The sequence below is a fragment of the Mustela lutreola genome, chromosome 18 (assembly GCF_030435805.1).
Source record: "Mustela lutreola isolate mMusLut2 chromosome 18, mMusLut2.pri, whole genome shotgun sequence".
In the NCBI taxonomy this organism is placed as follows: Eukaryota; Metazoa; Chordata; class Mammalia; order Carnivora; family Mustelidae; genus Mustela; species Mustela lutreola.
In genome coordinates this window covers 5,082,686-5,108,868 of record NC_081307.1, presented here as the reverse complement: position 1 = coordinate 5,108,868, position 26,183 = coordinate 5,082,686, and the positions used below count along the sequence as shown (strand labels likewise).

General features: G+C 40.3%; 1 long non-coding RNA gene across 1 annotated transcript in view; it reads right to left on the bottom strand.

Moving 5' to 3' along the window:
- Nucleotides 1–26,183, bottom strand: part of LOC131820586 (uncharacterized) — a 105,908-nt gene that overhangs the window by 52,978 nt on the left and 26,747 nt on the right. Inside the window, exon 2 of the long non-coding RNA XR_009349706.1 lies at nt 7,983–8,046. This is a non-coding gene — a long non-coding RNA (uncharacterized LOC131820586). The remainder of the gene's footprint in view (nt 1–7,982; nt 8,047–26,183) is intronic.

The following is a 26,183-nucleotide window of genomic DNA, read 5'->3' as shown; positions in this document are numbered from 1 at the left end:
TATTCTTTGCCACAGCTGGCTTTCAATTCATAGTCTAAAATCATTGCTTGAGCTCCAGCCATCTTGTCTCTGACTCTACCCAGCATGAAAGAGAAAAAGAAGAGAAAGGGGAAAAAAGGGCTTGTCCCCCTTCCTTTAAGGTCACTTGGAAGAAGTAATACATAATACATCCTCTTATAACCCCTTGGCCAAATTTAATTATATGCCCACACCCAGCTCTAAGGAAATGTAATCTTTATTGATTGCACTTTGGAGACCAGCTAAGAATTGGGAGTTCTATTACCAAAAAAGATGGACAAAACTGGTACTGGAAGAGTAATAATGTCTGCCTTGTTGGGACTACTAATTCAACTAGTCCAACAAAAGAATAGGAGTCTTACAGGTTGGACTTTAGTCATGTGCCCATCCCTGAAAGAAGGGTTGGCCCTGGAGAAGCCAACCAAGCAGGAAAGGGCACAGAGACAAGAGAAACAAATACACATCGGCCTACAGGACACCACGTGAAATCCCTTGTGGCTGGAGCTTGACTGTGAAGACCCCGGAGGGAGATAAGGCAAGGAAGGTGACAGAATGTTAGATCTGGAAGGTCCTCGTCCACCTGGGAAGGAGACAGCCGGACAGCATCAATACTTCCCTAAACCCAAGGAGGGAGAATGGGTTTCAGTTATTCATCAACTCAAAATTAAAATTAAAATTGAAGGAAATAAGTACTAAGTCACCGGCCAAGTTCCAAAGAGAAAGAATCCCGTCCATTCTGTGACTCTCTTTCTTAAAATGCTATAAAAAGCATTTGTGTAGAGGTGAGGTGGGAGGAGAAGAAAAGCACAGCTGATCCTCCTAATTTATAGATCCCACATTTGCAGATTCGCCTACTCTAGAATTTACTCACAACCCCCAGATCAACAGCATGGTGCCTACCTGATCCTTTGAGGACACAGGTTTGGAGTGAAAACTGTGAGACGCCCTGCACGTATATTCCTAGATGAGGTCAAACAAGGCGACACTCTGCCTTCTGTTTTCATGCGGTAAACCCACATCTTTTCTGTGATCTATTTAGCGCTGTATTTTTGTGCTTTTTCTTGGTGATTCCCCAGTGGCCTGAAGGTGCTGCCAAAGTTCCAACTAGGGCTCCTAAGCCCAAGAAGGCTATGCTGTGACTTATGAAGAAAAGTAGCCATGTTAGATAACCTCATTCAGGTATGAATCACAGTGCTTTTAGGTCAGGAGTTCAGCATTAATGAATCAATAATATATATTAAATAAAAACACATAAAACTGGGTTATCTATGGATCAATATATCGTTACCAGAGGTTCATGGGAACTGAACCTATATTTCTCCATCACCATCCCATGCAGGTCAGATCTCAGCCTCTCCCCACCACTGCCTCACCCAGGTCACGTAGATTCTGGTCACAAAGAGATATACTAAGTGAGGCCACCTCCCTCTTCACGGCCGACAGTGGCCCCAGTTTGTCTCCATAGCTGACCACTACAGTTTCCCTTCATTGTACCTCAGAAGGACACACAGCAACAGAGACTGATGCTATCCCCTGAGCTCACATGTTCCCCACTGCAGACCTTGCCTCGAGGTCCCCATCTGGCCTTACAGACAAAAGAGATGAGCAGAAAGCCTTGCCAATGGGTCACTCCTATTTCGGGTACCAGGTTGCATCAGACTGGTAGAACAGATAGCAGAAATTAGATTAGCAAAAGCAGAAAGGACAGTCCTGCATTATGCCAGGCGCTGGGCAGGCCCTTCCTTGGTGTATCAGATGTCATTTAATCTCCACCTGGGGATAATCCTAACCTTACAGATAAGGAAATTGAGACTTAGAAGAGTTCATAACTTATGCAAGATCACAGCTATCAAAGCTAGAAGGAAGATTCAGACCCACATTCACTGGGTGCCAATCCTGGGTTATTTCAACCCTCGTGTTGCCTCTGCTGTGCTCCCAAAGACAAGTCAGGGCCAATGACTCTGAGGACTTGGTGACAAGGTCTGTGAAAGTGGTCTCTGAATTATTAAGTTCAGCACAAACATTAGAGGATATTATTGTAAGAAATCCCAAAGGACTCTTCCCATTTTCTCAGTGTCCTAGAATTCTCTGTGTCCTAGATTTGACCTTGGTTTGGGTGGTTTGGGTGGCCAAGGATCCAGCTCCTAGGCGTAACATTATTTGGAAGCAGAAAGTGTGAAAAGCCCTGGAGACGAGTACCTTCGCTCTCCATCCTTGCTCAGAACAGGTTCACGGGACCTTCAAAGCAGAGGCTCAGCATTAGCCAGTCCCTATTTCATTCTGACCGAGACTTCCATGGGCCCCTGACTGCAGAGACTGCACAATTCTTAGTAACTGGTGCCTAGTCCTGTTGTGAGCACCAGGTACCTGTGCACCTTTGGAACAGGGGCCTTTTCCTAACCCCAGCGGGCATCCAGAGCCTACAACAGAGGTCTGGCCTGCATGTCGCAATTTGGGCTGCCAAAGTCCTATCTTGAATTCCTTTGGTAAAGAAGCTTAGAAGGCAGCCAGGTATACAGAACAGATTCGTGGATCCACACGTCCATCCTCCAAGAGCAACAGGCCCCCTTGTGGCATTTCCCAAAAATAAACACAGAAGGCTTGTTTGGAATGAAGAGTTACCATCAGAGGGACCAGCAACATCTGAAAACCAAGACCATGTCTTCACCTTCAGAATGCACTAATTTGAGTTAGGATATGCCGTTAGTGCCATAGTTAGGTCACTAACTATGTGACCAGGTGCCACTGTGTCAGCATCTCGCCAACACTTCTGGCTTGTATATAATCATGTAACAGTGAACTATCACTTGTTGAACTCCTATATTTTATATACACACACTACATCTCATTGTCTAATACTTTGTTGGGGATGCAGATCAGAGAAATTAATTCTTAAGTAACTTGCTCTAAGACACAAAGCTCAGAAGTGGTAGAGTTTGACTGAGAACTCAAGGATTCTGACTCCAAAGACTGTGGTTTTTCCCCTAGCTGGGATGTGTCTTTCCTTTCCATTTGGAATGTGAGTTCTTTAAGGACTGGGAGTGTGTACCCCATTTTTTAGTGACTCAAAGCCAGTGGAAGCTTTTGAAGGAGACAAGGAAGGAAGGGAGGGAGGCCTTCCTAGGGAGCCCGTACTTCCTGGGCACACCTGGACCTCTGTTTGGTCCTTCTTACTAAGGGCTCCCAAAGAAAAATGCACCCAGACAACAGCTTGCGGTTAAGAGACGGGAAAGGAACCACAAGTACCCCTCCTTTCACCAAGCTGCACCTGCCTCCTTCTATTTTTCCTGACATCCTCCCTCATGGTATCTCTGAGCATGATGCAAACATTGACTGTTTGGAGTTGGGGGGACAGCTCTGAGGCTAAAGTAGGTTTCCTGTGGGTGTTTTGACTGATTTGTTGGGGGTATCCTAGATAACACAGAGTAGATTTTCGTGACTATTAGATTCCTTCACTCCCTCTCTGCTGCTGCCTACCACCTAGGTCTTCCCTTGTGATTAATTCCCAGCTGGTTCTTACCATGTGGCACTATGGAAACAGTGCCCCAGCTCGTGTCTGTCTTTGGGAGTAAGGTAAGATGAATCTCAGAGTTCAGATGTTTGGGTTAGCGAAAGCAGCACTGAAGGAGATGAATGGCCTCACCATGGAATGTGTCCAGAGCCCTGGATGCCGTCCAGGTGCTTGGGGAGCTAAGCCATTAGTCCCACTGTCTGATTCTCATCTCTCTTCCTGGCCCTGGTGTCAGAAGAGCTTGAATGAACCCATGTCCTCAAGATGGACCAGTGGCATGCAAGCAGGGAGGGAAGGATGTATCAGACAAACAGGGTGTTATAAGACTGGCTGACTTGTCTTCACCAAAACAGAAATTGGGAGCCTCTGCTGTATGGCCCCTTCCACAGCCATTACTAGAGAGGTCATGATCCCTCTGATTCCTACATAATTAAACAGATATGCTCGTGGCCAGCACACCAGACCATTTTCTTCTGCTGGGGTATTAATGGGCCCTAAGTGGATCCCAGAATCTCAAGCTGCCAAAGGGAGGTGTCTGCCAACATCTCAATCTGTCTCAAAAGAAAGAAAGGAGAACAAAGAATAGGGATACTTTGGGGAGATCTCCATTTTTCTGATGCAAAATAGAAAGTAAAAACCAAAGATCATGACCAGAAAGTTATCAAAGAAAGCCTTAAGGCACACACAGTGCAAAATAATGCAAGTATGGTGTTCAAATACTGGTAATCTGTTAATCAATGGCAACCTTACTGAGCTCATCCATCAGGTCTAGAGGAGAGCTAGATTAGTGGTTCTCAACCAGGAGAGTGATATATATATATTTTTTTTTAAATTATGGAAAGTAGTAAGTAGCTTGAAAACACTCTGTTCTTCCTCCCATACTTAACTGTAATAGACAACTACTGTTAGGCATTGAGAAGGAGAACCCCTTTAAAACACATGTAGCATCTCTAATCTGAAAGAACTCACATGCTTACTAGAGAGTCCAGACTTTCACATCCTAAATCATGTCCGTGGGAGGTATCCATGGAGAAAAACCTGAGACTCAACCCCTGTGTTGGAAAGACAAGAAACCTGTCGTCCAGAAAAGGGAAGAAACTTGCTGAAAAACCCATATCCAGCCTTGCTTATGTGAAAAAATGCAAGTTTGATATATGACAGAAGAGAACATATATACCTGAACTGCTCACCTCCACGTGTGTGCACTTGTGTGTGTCTTTTGAGCAATACAGTGGTTCTGGATCAGTGCACTGTAACACAGTGGTATGTAGCCAACCATCAAGCTATGGCAAGCAATATTGAATCAACACATAAGATGTAATTTTTTTGACAGCAACGTCTGTTAGATGGATCATTGAGCTGAGAGGGTCCCCCGTGTGGCATGGAACCGAGTACAGCTTGCAGTTGCCAAAGAGTCTGAAAGTATCACCTGTTGACTGGACCTTGCAAGGGCTTTATCTGATGAACAATTCCAAGGGTACAGTGGAGCCAGGAAACAGTTCTGTTTAAAGAGAAGCATGGGGGACGCCTGGGTGCTTCAGTCAGTTAATCAGCTGCCTTCAGCTCAGATCATGATCCCAGAGTCCTGGGATCGAGTCCCCCATTGGGCTCCCTGCTCAGCGAGGAGAGATTCTCCCTTTGCCTGCCTCTCCCCCTGCTTGTGTGCTCTCTCCCTCTCTCTCTCTGACAAATAAACAAAATCTTAAAAATAAATAAACAAACAGCAGCATGGTACCAAAGGGTGGCTAAAAGGATAAGGGCAGTGAATAAGTGCAATTTAATCCGTCCAAGCAGGCTGCAAAACTTCCGAATTCTAAAGTAAGCCACAGACGTGAAAAACTTGAGGCCCACTGATAACTGATAGGGAATGCTCAAGACAGACCGAACCATAAGACTTCACTCCAAAGGCTATGAGTTATGGCTACAGCAGAGGCAAGAAAATGGAAATTACCCCCAGGATCCACCTTGGTGAAACCAGGGAGCCTGCTTCTGGCCTCTCTTTCCAGGTGCCCTCCCCCACACCACCAGCTCCCTGAAACACCTTCAGGCTGTCACTGTCCCAGGAGGCTCTCTCCCAGGTTGTTCTTCTTCTCCATCTAAATCTGCTCTCCCCAGCTGTCAGTCAGAGAGGGGTTCACATATGGGCTTACACTAAGATGTTTATTGGATGACCTGCATTTCAAGCTTGTAATCTGAAGAAATAAATTTCTAATAGACACATAATAATGTAATTTCAGGCCTAAATACTAAGCCTTCCCAACTGCCCCTCAAATCCCACAGGAGGTCCCTCTCTCCTCCCCATTTGTAAAAACAGACCCTCAGCACTAGAGTCAGAAAGATACCAAGTGTTTTCGTAACGACCTCCCGCGCTCACTGTATTGTTCACTTCACTTCTGGCCTGAGTTTCTGCTCTTACAGTCTGTCTAAACTGGAGACATGTTCCAGGATCTGGCTTTTGCCTTCTTTTCTTAAATAACAGCTTTATTGAGATGCAATTCCTACAATCCACTCATTTTAAAAGGCACAATTCAATTCAATTCACTCATTTAAAATACACAATTCAATGGCTTTTAATATGTTTACAGAGTTGTGCAATCATCACCGTGATTAATTTGGGGCCATTTTCATTTCTCTGAAAAGAAACTCCACAAGCATTAGCAGTTATTCCCCTTTTTCCCAACCTCCTCAGTCCTGGGCAATCAACGATCTTCATTCTGTCTCTATGAATTGGCCTATTGTAGACATTTTATATATGAAATCATACCATATGTGAAGTTTTTTGTGACTGGCTTCTTTCACTTAGCATAATGATTTCAACATTTGTCCATGTCCATGTCCATGCATGTATTGGTGCCTCATCTCTTTTGTAGTCCACTGTTCCGTTATATCACTATGACATATTTTATTTATTCATCTATCAATTGATGGACATTTCGATTGTTTCCACTTTTTGGCTCTTATGAATAATGCTGCTATGAATATTTTTGTTTAAGTTTCGTGTGGACATATATTCTCCTTTCTCTTGGGTATATACCTACAAGTGGAATTTCTGGGTCATGTGAGGACTCTATGTGAGGAACTACCAGACTGTTTCCTGCACCATTTTGTTTCCCTGCCAACAGTGTGTAGGATCTCAGCTCCTCATTCTTCTCTGTCTTTTTTTGACCCTGGCTGTCCTGATGGGTATGAAGTGGCATCTCACTATAGATTTAATATGCACTTCCCTAATGATGTTGAGCATCTTTTCATGTGCTTATTTTCCATTTATGTATCTTGGGAGAAAAGTCTAGTCAAATCCTTCGGATATGGCTTTCTTCTTAAAGAAAACTTAGAAGGAGCAGGCCGTAGTTTGGCTATTGTGGACATTGCTGCTATAAACATTCGGGTGCACGTGCCCCTTCGGATCACTACGTTTGTATCTTTAGGGTAAATACCCAATAGTGCAATTGCTGGGTCATAGGGCAGTTCTATTTTCAACATTTTGAGGAACCTCCATGCTGTTTTCCAGAGTGGCTTCACCAGCTTGCATTCCCACCAACAGTGTAGGAGGGTTCTCCTTTCTCCGCATCCTCGCCAGCATCTGTCATTTCCTGACTTGTTGATTTTAGCCATTCTGACTGGTGTGAGGTGATATCTCATTGTGGTTTTGATTTGTATTTCCCTGATGCCGAGTGATATGGAACACTTTTTCATGTGTCTGTTGGCCATCTGGATGTCTTCTTTGCAGAAATGTCTGTTCATGTCCTCTGCCCATTTCTTGATTGGATTATTTGTTCTTTGGGTGTTGAGTTTGCTAAGTTCTTTATAGATTCTGGACACTAGTCCTTTATCTGATATGTCGTTTGCAAATATCTTCTCCCATTCTGTCAGTCAAACTATGGAAAGAACCTAGATGTCCATCAACAGATGAATGGATCAAGAAGATTTGGTATATATACACAATGGAATATTATGCAGCCATCAAAAGAAATGAAATCTTGCCATTTGTGACAACATGGATGAAACTAGAGCGTATCATGCTTAGTGAAATAAGTCAAGCAGAGAAAGACAACTATCATATGATCTCCCTGATATGAGGAAGTGGTGATGCAACATGGGGGCTTAAGTGGGTAGGAGAAGAACAAATGAAACAAGATGGGATTGGGAGGGAGACAAACCATAAGTGACTCTTAATCTCACAAAACAAACTGAGGGTTGCTGGGGGGAAGGGGTTTGGGAGAAGGGGGTGGGCTTATGGACATTGGGGAGGGTATGTGCTTTGGTGAGTGCTGTGAAGTGTGTAAACCTGGTGATTCACAGACCTGTACCCCTGGGGATAAAAATATATGTTTATAAAAAATAAAAAATTAATTAAAAAAAAAAAAGAAGGAGCAGGCTGTATGTTTCTGGATTGAATACATTTTACATGGCATGAAAATCAAGAGATGTTTCTGGGGATTGATAATAAACTTACTGGTTTATGCAGTTGCATTCCACAAACCCCTGTTGAGTTCCCATAATGTATAGCCTTTTAGATCCTGTGGAGACAAAGAAGTAGTAAGTCATAGATCTTCACTGAGGAAGCTTAGACTTTCATGAGACAACCATTTGTTTTCCTGATTTGAATTAAAATTTAACTACTTTCAGTATATACATATCAGATTTGTCAGTAGTTCAGATGAGCCATCTCTGAATTAATGTAAGTAGTAGAGTTTCTTTGTATTTGATATTTTTTTAATTTTCTCAAAGCCCTTTTTTTCCCCTCTAGTCATTTTTTAATTTTTTACTGAAGTATCATTTAAGTGGCTAATGTGTTAATGATTAAGTGGCTAATGACTCAAGTAGAAATACATCTCCTTTAGATACTTCCCTAACATGATAAAGAATATATCAAACCAAGAGTTAATATCATAACAGCAAAACACCAGAAACACTCTAATTGAATTGGAATCAGACCCTACCCCTTTCAGTATGGCTGGACTTAAGGACTTGGTTCCCAAGAATAAAATATGAAAGGGAATAAAAATAACCTTATTGAATAGAAAACGCTTCCTTGGCCAACTCTCCCTTGGCCAGGTGACCAAGCTGCACACTCCCAGTGATGTCATGTTGATAGCATGATAGTATGTTAATAGCACAAAACAAAAAATAAAGACAGATCTCTGCCTTATAACTTATCCAAAACTCCAAGTATATTTTTTTAAAATGGTTTTTTTAAAACCATTTTTTTAAAATGGTTTTACATAGTCTATTATGAAATAATACATTGATATTATAAAATAGAGGTATATGGTATTAGCATCAAGGAAATTTTTCTAAGCTTAACCACAAAAAGCCAAAAGCACAAAGGAGAGGACCAATAGATAATAGCTAAATAGCTAAATTTAAAAAAAAAAAAAAAAAGAAGAGATGAAATTGAGAAATACATGCAAATAATATTTTCAATCTGTGTAATGATAAAGAGAACTTAGAAATGAGAATACGAGGACAGGATGTAAGCTGACAATTCACAAAACATTTTCAAGGGTCAATAAACACATGATTAAATTTTCATCTTCCATAGTAAGAATAAAATGCAAATCAGAACTCTAGTAGGACAATATTTTATATCTGTCCTGTTGTAGAAAGAATCTAAAGGTATACCCAGAGTTGGCAAGAATGTGAGAAAAGGGGCACTTGTGTATTTCAGGTGGGCCCTTTGATAATTTACATGAAAGTCTTTAAATATGCTTAATCGTTGACTCAAGAAGACAATTCCTAGAAATGTATAATAAGAAAAATGTGCATAAGCATTTATGTACAAAATATTTTTCAAAACATGATTCACAATAGTGAAATATTGAGGAAAATGTCCAAAAATGGGTATTAGCCTTAAAAATCATAGGACAATTTTATTCCATAGTTTATATGGAGATAAAAGGGCCTAGAAGAGTCAAGAAAATCCTAAAGAAGAGCAGCTGTATTAGCTATGTTTAGAATTCTTTCTTTTTTATTGAAGCATAATTAACATACAGTGTAATATTAGTTTCAGATGTACAGTAAGATGATTCAACATTTCTATACATAACTCAGTACTCATCATTGAATACTTTTTTTAAGAGTTTCTAGAACAAATACAACAGAATATTAGTACTGAGTAAATATATGTGGTAGGAATGTGGGTGTCACATTACTTTCTGCATTTTTGTATGTTTGGAATATTTCATAATTTTTCTAAATTGCAATGAAAAGCAGACTTGCTCTCAGTGTTGCCACATGAAGAACCAAAAATGCCACCAGCTGCCTCAGCAGGTGATGGACATCAGCCATTTGACCATAATGCAGATGGAGTGATGGGCCTGATGATACCTGAGGTCCCTTTCAACACTAAAAAGCATAACCTCTGTGACAACAAGACTGGAATTCTTGATGTTGGAAAAATATCGAAGATAACTAACATCTAATAATTGCGGAATAATGGTGAACCTGTGTTTTTATGTCTTAGAAATATTTTGAAATCCAAGCTAGACCTAGATGGTTAAGAAGGTTTGATTGAGGAGGGGCAGGGCAAGGGGGAAAGTAGACCCAGAAAAACCTGAGCAAAGCCACCTTAGACCCTCAAAACCCAAGGTAGATATGGGGAAGAAATGAGTTAACCAACGGGGAATGGATGGATCCAATGAAGAGCTCCATTGTGAAATATTTCATTTCATTTTTTTTGTTTTGATTTTTAAAAATTCTCCAACCAAAGTCTTGCAGAGCAACTGGCCTTCCTTAATTGAAATGTTTTCCCCCAGGAAAATGTCATACTCTGCTGATGAGAATTTACATCTGTTCAATCAGCCTGAAGGGCAGTTCAGCACTACGTATAAGAAACTTTAAAATTGTACACAGCCTTTGACCCAGTGATTTCATCTATAACTTTTTTTCTTAGATGATACAAAACATCCTCAAAGATTTATGTAGAAGGATATTTGTTGGAGAGAACAATGAACATTTAGAAAACTCAGGGAAAAAAGATATTCAGTAACAGGAGATTGACTAACTGGACTATTCATCTCCAAATAACAGACTATTAAGCAGTCATTTTTTTTTAAATCCCATTCTTGAAGAATATTTAAGACTGTGAATAAAATGCTGAGAATTGTGTTACGTGAATAAAGTAGGCTATAAAATTGTATATAGACTCCAATTCCATTTTGTAAAAAAAAAGAAAAGTGAGAAAAAGGAAAGAAGCAGGAAGAGAATGGGAGTGGGGGAGGAAGAGAAGGAGGGAGGCGTGGAGGGAGAGGAAGACGGGCTCCCCGTTCACGCAGACCCTGGACCAGGAGCAGAACTTCTCTAAAACTAAGTTCTCTCTTCTGTGAACAGTGATTTAATCTTACACCTTGTAAAAATTAAATGAACGATCTGCAGGTGAGGTCCCTTTGTAAACTTCGGTGATAAAACCGATTAAAGGTGGTGGAAGAGGGTGAAGAAAGCGAAAAGATTAAAGAACAAACTTGGAAGACACAAGCTCTCCGCCCTGGAGGAGTTTTCACGGGAAAGAGGGAACATAAAGCCTTTGGAAGATGTTTATGCATTTACAAACCAGCAACACCCAGTCCTTGCCTGGCCTCTGAGGACCCTGCCCACCCCCCCCCCACCCCCGCATGCTGGAGTGGCTGGCTCTCTCCTTCCCCCTGCATTGCAGCCCCACCCCCTCTCAGTTCCTTCAATCCCTGGTGCTCCTCCTTTTTCCAGGCTTTGGCACATGCTGCTCTCCTGAAGCAGGACACTCTCTGCCCCCCACCCCCCGCACCGCATTTTCTTGTACTAAATAACTCCTACTTGTCCTCTGGAACTCTGATCAAATGTCACCTCTTCAGGGATGCCTTCTCAGACTGGGTTGCTTCCCATAATATGTTCTGATAGCATCCTGTACCTCTCCTTGATAGTTCTTGATCACAACTGAAACTGCCTTTCAGGCTAGAATAGAAACCGTCTTGCTTTCTGTCATATCCCCTGTACTGAGCACAGCACCTTACATATAGAAAAAAAACTATAAAAATGAGCCAAATAAACTGGGCAGTCTCCTAGTATCTAGCTCTCTAGGGAAGCTAGGAAATACCTCTGGTACAAAACGAAATCATCTGAAGAGATTTAAGACATACATTTGCCCAACCCTCACCCCCAGAAAACCTAGTCTTAATTGGCCTGGTGTGAGCATGGTGGTGTGACCTGGTGAGGTGTGGGCATGGATGGCACCTGGATTTCCCCCAGGTGATTCTAATATGCTACCACAGGTGAGAATCAGTGCTGAGAACCCAGACCCAATCTCAGCACAGGTGAGCGTGTCTCAGATCTGGTCAGGTGGACTTAATGCAGAGCAGAAAGCCTTGGACCAGGAGCTCGCCTCTCCCCCCATCCCCACCTGCCCTGTGTGACATGTGTAAACACTTACATAGATTTACTTAAATTTGACACAGCCCAGGCCCTAAAGCCAGGCTACAGAGAGGTTTGTTTTACTGTACCAACACTTGACAGATTAAAATCTAAAGTTGGAGACTGTTTACATCCTTCCCACTGCTTTTCTGGCATTCGGTTTGTTGAAAGGGCACTGTCCCTTTTCAGAGGTCTTAGGGAGGCTGTATTAGCATTGATTATACTAAACAGGAGCCCTCTGGACCCAGGATGGATCACACACGGGGTTAGCTGCTTACGTTCACTTAGTTAAACTGTTTCTAAATAATGTCATTAAATTCCGAGTCCATTTATCTGTAGCATATGGGCTTTCCCAATATATAAACCACCTCCAAACTAAACTCTCTCTCAGCAAAAGCTATTTCCTGTTACAGATGTTGTCTTCCACCTCACTCCACAGCAGGAGAGCTGATCTGGTAATGGAAGCTTCTGGGGAGGGTCTTGGGAGGTCATGCAGGGCCTTAATACAGGGTTCAGTCCCTGGACCGGCAGCATCAACATCACCAGGGAGCTTGTTAGAAAGGCAGAGTCTCAGGCCTTGCCCCAAACCAGCTGATTCCACATTTTCACAAAGTCCTCCCTGGTGTCACTCCTCCCAGGCCCATTTACAGCTGAAAAGCACTGGTCTCAAACATACTGTGCATTGGAATCACCTAAAGAGCTTTTTTGTTTTTTCGTTTGTTTGTATGTTTTTAACTAATGCCTAAAGCTCACCCCTAAGAGAATCTGTTTAATATGGGATGTGGCCCAAACAGCAGGATTTTAAAATTCTAATGTAAAGAAAAAGGTGAGTATCGAGGCTGAACACCTCTTCTCTGCTGAACAAATTAAGGCAGGTCAAGTTAAGTGAGTCGCCCAACGCCTAGCAGTCAGGATTCAGATGGGGTAGGAGTGTGTGGCAACCAGAGATCTTAAATCCGTGGTAAAGACGCAAGTGCTAAATTGTGCAGTACTTTTGTTAGTGCCTGTAGCAGGTTGAATAGCGCCCTCCCAAAAGAAATGTCCAAGTCCTGACCTGCTGATACAAGTAAATGTAACCTTATTTTGCAGATCTCAAAAGGAGATTATCCTGGATTTCGGGTGAGCCCAAAATTCAGTGACAAATGTTCTTATGAGAAGAGGAGAGGGCACAGAGAGGAAGGCAAGGTGAAGTTGGAGGCAGAGAACGGAGTATTATGTCTACAGGCCAAGGACCACCAAGAACTGTCAACAACCATTGGAAGGTAGGGGAGAGGCAGGGTTTGGTTTATTCCTCAGGGCCTCCAGAAGAAACCCGCCCTAGACACCTTGAATTCAGGCCCCTGGTGTGAAAAAATAAAGTTCTGTTGTTTTAAGCCACAGTTAGTGGTGGTTTGTTCCAGCAGCCCTAGGAAACCAATATAGCCCACCTTAAGCTTGCCAACTCATCTGATAGTCTTCTAGGCACTCTAAAAAATTATATCTGCATCCAGTCCTGAACCAAACAGTTCTTGCCAAGCGTGGCAAGCCAGAGAACACCCACTGCTCAAAAATACTCAAGGGCTCCTTATTTACAGTGAAGTCAACAAAGCCTGAATTTACCGTGTATTCTTTTTCTTCAAGTGAGACCTCCAAATTCCATGAGCTTCAAAAACCACAAAACCTGTATCTGCCTCTGCCTTTAGGGTAAAATGTAAAGTTCTTAGCTGGAGAGTCAAGCACTCTGCCAGCCAACCTCAGCTCGCCTCTCAAAACTCATCCTCCATGTGTTGCCTACCCAAGCCTCCCCCCAGCTCAGCCAGACCCTCTCCACCCCGCATGAGCATGCTGCATGCCTCCCATCTTCCAACTACTACAGCTCAGGCCAGCCCTCTACTTCTCTAGGTCAGTGCTCTCCACAAGACCTAGTTCAAGTCCCATTCTGTTTGGATAGCGTTTCTAGACCTTTTTAGCCAGTGGAAATCAGCTGTCTCTTACAGTATTCTCTACCTTGTATTGCTATCACCTTTTTAACATATTCATTTCCCTCATAATTTGCCCGTTTGCTTCTCTGAACCTCTTAGCATTCTAGGAAAGGAAGAGACCAGAGAAACAGACTTCATAGGCATGTCCTACTCTGCACCTCCCTTTCCTTCTTTTTGTTGCTTCTCCAAGATCTACAGTTTCCAGATTCCAAAAGCTCATCCCGAATGGCAATCCTAAGGCTCCCACCTAAGTCAGGCCAGTCACTTTCTTATTCTCTCTACTATTCCTCTCTTGGTGAAATTTACATCCTAGATTGTAGGGAACCTCAGTTCTTATCTATATGTCCCAGGACTACCTAGAACTTAGGGTGAGCTCTGGGCAATCCAGTTGGGAGCTCACACAGAATCTAAATCTATCCCACATATGGGGGAGGAAGGTGGCCTCACCACAGCCAGCTCTGTAACTAAACCAGATTGAGGATACCCAGATCCTATAAGGGACACACCATCTCTGAATCACTACAAAAGGACAGACAGTCCAGAAAACCCCTCAAAAGACATTTGCTTAATTTTTGTTTTTTGCAAGAGCCTATGAATTTCTTATTGGCCACATCACTTTATTTAAATAGTAAAGGAAAATATGACCCTGGAAATCTAGAATAATTGGGGACATTTGGAAAGACTCAGGCGAAGATTCATTTGTCATCTTCTGTAAGCTAGACAAGGAATAAAAGGAATATAAAGGAATAAAAAAATAGGATGGAGATGGCTAGCTTACATTTTGCATTTCCTGTGGTTCTACAGTATTCCCTTAATGATTTGGATTAGAATGCTTTCTTTGGCACATATTTATCAAGATGACAGTTTGCTTTTTTTCCCCCACATCAATTTCCTCACAGATATCCGAACTGGATTCCAGCTGAGTGTCCCCTTCTCTGTTGGAGGGGTCCTGAAATGTTACAGATCACCTCAGTGGACGGGCATGAATGCCACAGGAGGAATAAGTGTAAGGTATTATCAGTCATTCATTTGTGCCCCATACCGTGACAGCATAAACATGCAGACTTTAGTCTCCAAGCACCCCCAAAGAGCTCACAGCTTAATGGGGAAATCTCACATTGTATAGCCATCATTTTGTGACCACATGTCTAAGTTCTGTAAAAGAGAAATGAATCAATCATAAGTACAAAACACTATGGAAGAACAGAGGAGACAGCAACTCACTTATTCCCCATGGATGAATCAATCACATTCCTCCCTAAACCAAATGTTCACCGAACGAAAGGAAGTGGCAGATACCAAAAAAAAACAACCTACGCAAGAATTATGATTTAGAAAGGAGGAATATGGTATCAAGTTAAAGTTTATTTCAGAATACAAGTGTTGTATGATATTTCAATGGTTTCTAACCTTGGTCTCAGTTAAGGTAATGAATGCTATTGATATATGTGAGTAAAGGGATTATTGACTATCAACTCATATTTAGGCAGAGGGGTTTTAATTACCAAGAGGTCAAAAAGTTAGCATGATTGAATGCTGGAGCAATGACCCTGAATGATAAAGGAGTTGCCCAAGTTAGTAAAAATTTATCTTTGTTTAGTGGAACTATGCTTGCCTGAAGTATTAGCACTATGAGTAAAATTTTAGAAAAAAAAATAATAAAATCCAGTTTCTATGATGTGGTCAGAATTTATGAACACAGAATAGCAAAGACCCGAACATTGGGATAGGACAGGAGCCAAAAAAGAGGACATGATTTGAAATACCACTGGGCCAAAATTCCTACGTGCAGTTCAATGCCTAAGATAATTTTAAGTACAAACTATAAGGTCTACAAATGATTGTTCAGGATAGTGTGGGTTCTTGTGCAAGTTTTAAGACTAAAAATTCTTTGTTTAGTTACTATGTTTCCTGATAATTATCTAAAACCCTCATCCTTATATCCCATATGAATTTTTGCTTTGATTTTGATACACTAAGCACTTAAAGAAAAGTCAGGCCTCCTAGGAATCTATCCTGAAAATACAGCTTAATAAGTATATATATGGTATCTATATACATTTATGCATTATGAGACTATGTGTAAGAGCAGGAGATTGGAAAAGTCCAAATGTCCATCAAAAGAGGACTGGTTAAATAAACTGTGGTACATCTACTCAGTGTGGCTTTACATAACTTTAAAGAAATAAATATTTCTTTTTTTAATTATTTTTATTAACATATAATGTATTATTTGCCCCAGGGGTACAGGTCTGTGAATTGCCAGGTTTACACACTTCACAGCACACACCATAGCACATACCCTCCCCAATGTCCATAACCCAGTCACCCTATCCCTACCCTCCAGCCCCCAACAACCCTCAGTTTGTTTTGTAAGATTAAGAATCTCTTATGGTTTGTCTCCCTCCTGATCCCATCTTGTTTCATTTTTTCCTTCCCTACCCCTCACAACTCCTCGCCCTGCCTCTCAAATTCCTCATATCAGACAGTTCATATGATAATTGTCTTTCTCTAATTGACTTATTTCGCTCAGCATAATACCCTCTAGTTCCATCCACATCATTGCAAATGGCAAGATATCAGGAAATTAAGATTTCTAATGGATGTATGTGGAATGATTTCTAAGATCTTTATTAAAGAAAAAGTCAATAATAATGTAAATGGTATATTTAGTACTTAAAGTACTTTTTTATCAAAGAAAAACATGAAAGAAAGTATTCAATTTTTTGTGTGAAAGGAAGGGGAAAACATATACATTTTTGTTCTTATTGTTGTTTCAAAAAGAAATTTCTCCAAAGAAAACATACAAATGGCTAACAGACACGTGAAAAAGTGCTCAACATCACTTGGCATGAGAGAAATACAAATCAAAACCATAATGAGATACTACCTTACATCAGTCAGCACAGCTAAAATTAACCAGTCAAGAAAAAACAGATGTTGGTGAGGATATGGAGAAAGCAGAAGCCTCTTAACACTGCACTGTTGGGGGGAATGCAAACTATTGCAGCCTCTGTGGAAAACAGTATGGAGTTTCCTCAAAAAGTTAAAAATAGAATTATCCTATAACCTGGCAATTGCGCTATTAGGTATTTGTCCAAAGATATAAGCATGGTCATTCGAAGGGGCATCTGCACCCCTTTATAGCACCAAAACCCACAATAACCAAACTGTGAAAAGACCTCAGATGTCCATAGACAGATGAATGGATAAAAAGATGTGGTGTATATATACACAATGGAATACTATGCATCCATCAAAAAGCATGAAATCTTACATTTGCAACAATGTGGATGGAACTAGACAGCATTATGGTAAGTGAAATAAGTCAGAGAAAGACGAATACCATATGATTTCACTCATATGTGGAATTTAAGAAACAAAACAGATGAACAAAGGAGAAGGGAACAAAAAGCAAAATAAGATGAAAACAAGGAGGCAAACCATAAAAGACTCTTAACTCTAGGAAACAAACTAAGGGTTGCTGGAGGGGCGATGGGTGGGGGGATGGGGTCACTGGGGGATGGGCATTAAGGAGGGCACTTGGTGTGATGAACACTGGGTGTTATATGCAACTGTTGAATCATCAAATTCTACTCCTGAAACTGTATTTTAACTAAACTGAATTTAAATAAAAGATAAAAATAATTTACAAATTAAAAAACTAAAGAAAAGAAATACAGGAAATATAAACTGAAACAAATTAAAAGGCTGTCTTGGGGCAGTAGGTGAGGTGCAGAATAGGCGGTAGAGACAGAATCAAGGATTTTCTGAACATAATTTTGATATTCTTTTGACCTTAAAACTTTACAAATATTTTGCATATTCAATAACTATAATTAAACTTAAAATGGAGGCAAAAATCTAAAACCTTAAATGGAAGAGAAACAGAAACAGAAACAAATTAGCTTAACTGGTTATCAAATGAACAATGTGACAATGTTATGTTGAGTAATTTTTGAATACTATGCTCTGTACATCTTCAATGGCTCTATTCTCTCTATATGATTATATTTTTTTTTACTATTTTTTAAAGATTTTATTTATTTATTTGACAGAGAAAGTAAGAGAGTACACGCAGCAGGAGTGGCAGAGAGGGAGAAACAGGGCCCCGCTGAGCAGGGAGCCCAATCCAGGCCTCCAATCCAGGACCCGGGGATCATGACCTGAGTCAAAGGCAGATGCCCAACCAACTGAGCCCCATTATATGACTATATTCTAAGGACAAAAGGCCTTACAAAGAAATATTAAACTTTATTAGGTAAATTTATTGTTGATAGCAATACAGTGATTATAATCATGAAATTATTTTATGTATATAACAAGATAAAGAGAATAAGTTAAAATAAGCTATTCTGTAAACCAAGATTTTCAGAACAAAAGACCAGAGATACATATATAAAATAAGTGCTGAAAAACCTACACTATTAGATTAGATTTGGAAATACCAACTTAAACTCATTTTTTAAAACACTTTTTCCTAGCCCCATTCACTGAAAGAATGTAGACACTATGACAGTAAGTTTATAGACATACCCACCTGGCATGGAATGTTGGTTGTTTTTTTTTTCTTTTTTTTTTAGTTGTGGTGAAGTACACAATATAACATTCACCATCAACCATTTTTAAGTGTACAGTGCAATATTGTTAGGTCAGATCTTGGTTTTTAATGCTGTGGCCCATTGAGAAATCAGGGCTTTCTGAGAAATGGCTAATTTCAGGCCCAAGATGAGAAAAGAGTAAAGGAGACTAGGATATCATGATGTGTCCGAAAGTAAGGACAGCCCTCTAAGACCCCAAGGTTAGATCCGAAGGACAGAGGAGCCAACTTGAAGGCACTCCCATTATCTAAATTTAGGGAAATATAAGCATCAAAAGTAACTGTAGGGGCAGTGCTTGGCTTAGATGGTTAAGCATCCAACTCCTGATTTTGGCTCAGGTCATGATCTCAGGGTGGTGAGACTGGGCTCCACACTGGGTGTGGATCCTCCTTAAGTTTCTCTTGGAAGAAAGAAAGAAAGAAGAAAGAAAGAAGAAAGAAAGAAAGAAAGAAAGAAAGAAAGAAAGAAAGAAAGAAAGAAAGAAAGAAAGAAAGACTAAATCCCCACTTTGTTACCTCTAATGTCCTTAGCGAGTCAAGGTAAGGAGCATTGGAAGGTGCTGAAACCATTCCATGAAACACTGGGAGCAGGAGATTCCCAGGGTGCCAAAGTATCGCCTCTCAGATTGCAAGGGTGGAAATGGACCCCATAACTTCAAGATGTCAGTTATCACCTTTAACCAAGTGATCACACACATCACTGATTGGGGACAACCTATTACTGTGTGCTTCCGGATGTGGGTTAGGGACACAGAATCACCTATGATTTATTATTGCAAAATCGTTTAACTTGAATCTAATCAAGCCTGGGTCCTAATTTTCACTTTACAGGAAATACAGGGGATAGAGGAAGAGGTTTAAAATACTGTGAAAAGACAGACAAATTTGGAATGTTAAATATTCTATAAAACACCTGGACTGAAATCCTGAAAAAGTCAGTAGGTTATAGGTCTGCTTTGGATAAGCTATGACTAAAAACCAAAAGCAATTTATAAATCTCAATTAAATCTTGACTGAAAAATAATCAACAAAAGATGTCATTAGAACAAGTGAGGGGAAATGTATGTTTGTATAAAAATTTTGTTTATGGGGCACCTGGGTGGTTCAGTTGGTCAAGCATCCAACTCTTGATTTCAGCTCAGGCCGGGATCTCAGGGTAATGGGTTAGAGCCCCACATCAGGCTCTGGACTCAGCATAGGGTCTCCTAACCCTTCTCCTTCTGCTCCTCCCCCTATTCTCTCTCTCTTCTTCTCTCTCTCTCTCAAATAAATAAAATCTTTTTTTTTAATTTTATATATGTATAAAATTTTTATTTTAAATATTATTTAAATATTTAAATATATATTTATATTATATACTATATTAAATTATATTAAGATTTATATTACAATTATATATTATATATAATATTATATGCTTAATATGTAATATATTATGTATAAACATATATAAATATATGTATTTATATATTATTTATATAAATTAAATATATAATATATATATACATACACATACACACACATAGAGAAAAAATAAAATAAAATAGGTGAACCACCTACTTCAGCTGATCACTCCAACTGATCCAAAGCCACTTGAGAAGTAACTAAAGGACTACGTGATATACCAGGTAAGTTTGTATAGTTTGGGCTAGAATGATTAGTTTCTAGACTTGAGCCTTCCTACTAATAGGAGTTTGGAGAAAGTCCATTGTTTCCCAGATGGCTTTTCATAAAACTGAAGTGAGAACTGCCAGCTCCACAGAGGGATTCTCTAAGGACTCACTAGTTAACATTGTAAATACTGTAAGGTTGAAAACCATTATGAAAATCATATGTGCAAATATCAACGTCCCCGAGATGTGTAGAGAAACCAGGATGGTTCTTCTGCAAATCAGCATGTGACTGTGAAGGGAATTTAATAAAAGAGGCAGCTCTTGCCAGATTCTCTTTGGAACTTGCACGTCCTAGGGTATGACTGTGGAGTCAGACCCCTACCATTGGCACACTATTTACCCTCAAGAAGAGGCGATGTGACATGGGGAAGGAAGACCTGGATAGATATTCTAGCTCTGCCATATTTCTGGCCAGTATGTGATGGAGAACCATTTTCCCTCTGTTGGATTCAGAGACATCTTATTTTATTACAAGCCGTGGTTAGGCATTAGTCAAAGATTCATATTTTAATTAGATCTGTATCAGAAAGTGTATATCAGAAACTAACCAGTTCCTCTTACTCACTTCCCAAAGACCTGTGCTGTGGCCTAGCCACACTGTTGGTTTTGGCCACATCCAGCCATGGCTCGTGATTACTCTATCCCAACAACAGAATCGGAGATTGGTGGAAAGCATTTCTATTTTCAAGGCACTTTAATAACCATCATCTCGGTTGATCCTCCCAATAGTCTCACAAGACAGGCAGAGCAGAAAATTAATGAATTTTGCAAGTGAGTAAACTTGCAAAGACTATCTTAACTGAGGGCACATAACTAGTACATTACAAAGCTGAGAACAGAATTCAACCCATCCATCCAAGTAGCACCATGGCCCTGAGCTTCACAGGTCCTTTGTTCCACACCATGCCTAGAGCTGATCCCTTTTCCTGAACCCCAGCCAACCCCATTCGCAGGCCAGCAATTCAACATCCAGACCCTGGGGCCCAAGCTCCCCTTCCCAGGGGATCCCTCACAACACAGGCTGTCCTATGACACTTCAAAATTTCTGAGACTGGCAGGGAAATGTGCAAGGCAGTAAAAAAGGACCATAATCAGGGTGGGATAGAAACAAGATTCCACTCCTCATTTTCTTCCAGGTCCTGGCCTCTTTGTTGGAGGTCAGGAATCAAAACCTTTTACCCAGAAGCACAGAATGCTACATGAAGCAGAGAAAACTTGAAAAGATCTAGTTTGGGAAGTAATTCCCAAACTAGGCTTCCTGTCAGAATCTGCTGGAGAGTTTGTTAAAAATAGATATGGGGAAAAAAAAATAGATATGGGGTAGAGTGTTGGGGGGGGTGGGGTGGAGAATGATGGCAGAGGAGTAGAAGACCTAAAACCATCAGGTCCCAGGAGTTCACCTAGATAATTATCAAACCATTCTGAACATCTACAAACTCAACAGGAAATCAAAGAGAAGAAGAACAACAATTCTAGGAACAGAAAAGCAACCACTTTCTGGAAGGTAGGATGTGTGGAGAAGTGAATCCAAGGCAATATACAGGAAGAGAGACAATGGGGGGAGGGGCCAGCTCCCTGCAAGCAGTAGAGCAGCAGAGCACAAAATTGGAACTTTTAGAAGTCTGCTCCACTGAGGGACGTCACTCCAGAGGCTAAGCAGGGAGTGGAACCCTCACAGGGACAGTGTGGTCTCAGGATCCATGGGGTCACAAAAAGACTGGGAATGTCTGGGTGTAGCAGACCTCCCAGGTATCTGAGTGGGGAAGCTGGCTGCAGAGATGTAGACAAGGAGGGGGCTCTCAGCTCAGATTACCTTAAACCGTGATCTGAGGCACAGTCAGACCACTACTCTTCAAGCAGTGAGCCCTCAACTGGCAGATCGGGGGAGACCCCCCCTCCTTCTCCTCTGTGGGAGCACACTGCAGGAATCAGCTGGGTTTGGAGACTCCAACTGGGGCCATGGGCAAGAGATAGAAATGCTCAGTCACAGGCCAGATGAGCAAGCATTGCGACCAGAAACCAGGGAGACAGGAAGAATTAAGTGTTTTTCTCTGAGGGCCCACTGAGGAATGGGGCCCTGAGCTCTCAGCTCCTACAGGCTGCAGATTACAAGGTGCTATCTTCATTCTCGTCCTCAAAAGCTGTACAGAAAGCATTCAGGGAACAAAAGCTCCCGAGAGTAAACCCGAGAAGATGACTTAGCCTGGCCCCTGGCAAGAGCAGTGCAATTCCACCTCAGGCAAAGACATTTGAGAATCACTGCAACAGGCTCCTCCCCCAGAAGATCAGCAAGAACATCCAGCCAAGACCAAGTTCACCAATCAATGAGAACTGCAGAACTCAAGAGCTAGGGGAATGCAACACATAGAACTTCTGCCTCTTTTCACATGATTCTTTAGTCTTTAAAAGTTAAATTTTTCAAATGTTATTTTTTCTAATTTTTTAAATTTTCCCTCTTCCTATTTTAACCTATTTTAACTATTTTATCTTATCAAAATCTTCTTTAAAAATATTTTTTAATTTTCATTGTTATATTCTATCCCTTCATTGTATTTAACCTTTTTTTTGTATACATATAGGTTTACCTTTCTTTAAAATTTTGGGATACAGTTTCTTCTAACAGATCAAAATATACCCTAAAGCTAGCACATGGATTTGTTCTAGTCTCCAGCCTGATCACATTCTTTCTGCTTTTTTTTCTTTTTTCAACCAACTTCTTATCAACTCCTTTTTTAGAATCTTCTTTAATTTTCATCTTTACAGTCATATTCCATCCTTTCATCATGCTTACCCTTATTTTTGTATATATGTTAAGTTTTTCTTTCTTTAAAATTTTGGGAGGCAGTTTCTTCTAACAGACCAAAATACACACAAAATCAAGTGTGTGGCTCTGTTCTATTCACCAGTCAAATATATATATATGTGTGTGCAGATATATATATATAGATAGATAGATAGATAGATAGATATACATATCTATCTATCTATATATATATATATATATCCTCCCTCCTTTCTTCTCCCCCTGGTTTCAGGTCTCTTCCAATTTCCAATTTGTTTAGTGTATATTTTTCTGGGGTTATTGCTACCATTTTAGTATTTTGTTCTCTCATTAAACTATTCTTATCTGGATAAAATAACAAGGATAAAAAAAACCTACCTCAAAAAAAAGAACTAAAGATAGTACCAAAGGCTAGGGACCTAATCAATAAAGACATTAGTAAGACCTCAGAACTAGAGTTCAGAATGACGATTATCAAGGTGCTAGCTGGGCTCGAAAAAAGCATAGAAGATACTAGAGAATCCCTTTTTGGAGAAATAAAAGAAGTAAAATCTAAACAAGTTGAAATCAAAAAGCTATTGATGAGGTGCAATAAAAAATGCAGGTTCTTACTGCTAGGATAAATGAGGCAGAAGAGAGAATTCGTGATTTAGAAGACCAAATGATGGAGAATAAAGAAGCCGAGAAAAAGAGAGATAAACAATGGCTGGACGATGAGGGGAGAATTCGAGAGATAAGTGATACCATAAGATTAAACAATATTAGAATAATTGGGATTCCAGAAGAAGAAGAAAGAGAGAGGGGGAAGAAAGTATATTGGATCTAATTATAGCAGAGAATTTCCCTAATTTGGCATAGGAAATGAGCATAGAAATCCAGGAGGCAAAGAGAACCACCCCCCAAAATCAATAAAAATAAGTCAACACCCTGTCATCTAATAGTAAAACTTACAAGTCTCAGAGACAAAGAGAAAATCCTGAAAGCAGCTCAGGACAAGAGGTCCAGAACACACAATAGTAGAAATATTAGATTGGCAGCAGACCTATCCAGAGACCTGGCAGGCCAGAAAGGACTGGCATGATAAATTCAGAGCACTAAACAAGAAAAATATCAGCCAAGCATACTATATCCAGCTAGGCTATCATTGGAAATATGAGGAGAGATAAAAAGCTTCCAGGAACAACAAAAATCAAAAGAATTTGCAACCACCAAATGAGCCCTACAGGAAATATTGAAAGGGGTCCTTTAAACAAAAAGAGAGCCTAAGTAACATATGAGAAAGGAACAGAGACAATATACAGTAACAATCATCTTACAGGGAATACACTGGCACTAAATTCATATTCTTCAATAGTTACTCTGAATGTAAATGGGCTAAATGCCCCCAATCAAATGACACAGGGTTATCAGAATGCATAAAAAAAATAAGACCCACTGATATGCTGTCTGCAAGAAATTCATTTCACACCCATAGACACCTCCATATTTAAAGTCAGGGGTAAAACAATTGTCATGCTAATGGATATCAAAAGAAAGCTAGGGTAGCAATCCTTATATCAGATAAATTAGATTTTAAGCCAAAGACTATAATAAGAAATGAGGAGGACACTGTATCACTGACAGACTCATTTAAGAGTCTGTCCAACAAGAAGATCTAACAATTTTAAAAAGTCTATGCCCCTAACATGGGAGCAGCCAATTATATAAACTAATCAATAACAAAATCAAAGAAACATATCGACAATAATACAATAATAGTAGGGAACTTTAACATCCCCCCTCAATGAAATGCACAGATCATATAAGTCAAAGTTGAACAAGGAAATAAAGGCTTTAAATGACACACTGGACCAGAAAGACATCACAGATATATTCAAAACATTCCATTCCAAAGCAACCGAATAGACATTCTTCTCTAATGCACATGGAACATTCTCCAGAATAGATCACATCCTGGGTCATAAATCATGTCTCAACCAGTATCAAAAGTTTGGGATCATTCCTGCTTTGAAATTAGAACTCAATCACAAAAGGAAAGCTGGAAAGAACCCAAATACATGAAAGCTAAAGAGCATCCTATTAAAGAATGAATGGGTCAACCAGGAAATTAAAGAAGAACTTTTTAAAAATTCAAGGAAACAAATGATAATGAAAACACAACTGTTCAAAATCTTTGGGACACAGCAAAGGTGGTCCTGAGAGGAAAGTATATAGCAATACAAGCCTTTCTCAAGAAACTAGAAAGGTCTCAAGTACATAACATAACCCTACACCTAAAGGATCTGGAAAAAGAACAACAAAGAAAGCATAAACCCAGCAGGAGTAGAGAAATAATGAAGATCAGAGCAGAAATCAATGAAACAGAAACCAAAAGAGCAGTAGAACAAATCAACAAAACTAAGGTGACATATCAGATAAAGGACTAGTATCCAAAATCTACAAAGAACTTATCAAACTCAGCACCCAAAGAACAAATAATCCAATCAAGAAATGGCAAAAGACATGAACAGACATTTCTGCAAAGAAGACATCCAAACGACCAATAGACACATGAAAAAGTGCTCAACATCACTCAGCATCAGGGAAATACAATTCAAAACCACAGTGAGATACCACCTCACACCAGTCAGAATGGCTAAAATTAACAAGTCAGGAAACGACAGATGTTGGCAAGGATGTGGAGAAAGGGGAACCCTCCTACACCATTGGTGGGAATGCAATGTGGTGCAGCCACTCTGGAAAACAGTATGAAGGTTCCTCAGAAAGTTGAAAATAGAGCTACCCTACGACCAGCAATCGCACTACTGGATATTTACCCTAAAGATTCAAATGTAGTGATCCAAAGGGGCATTGTTTATAGCAACAATGTCCACAATAGCCAAACTATGGAAAGAAACTAGATGTTCACCAACAGATGAATGGATATAGAAGATGTGATATATACATACAGTGGAATACTATGCAGCCATCAAAAAATGAAATCCTGGGGCGCCTGGGTGGCTCAGTGGGTTAAGCCGCTGCCTTCGGCTCAGGTCATGATCTCAGGGTCCTGGGATCGAGTCCCACATCGGGCTCTCTGCTCAGCAGGGAGCCTGCTTCCCTCTCTCTCTCTCTGCCTGCCTCTCCATCTACTTGTGATTTCTCTCTATCAAATAAATAAATAAAATCTTTAAAAAAAAATAAAAAAAAAAAATGAAATCTTGCCATTTGCAATGACGTGGATGGAACTAGAGGGTATTATGCTAAGCAAAATAAG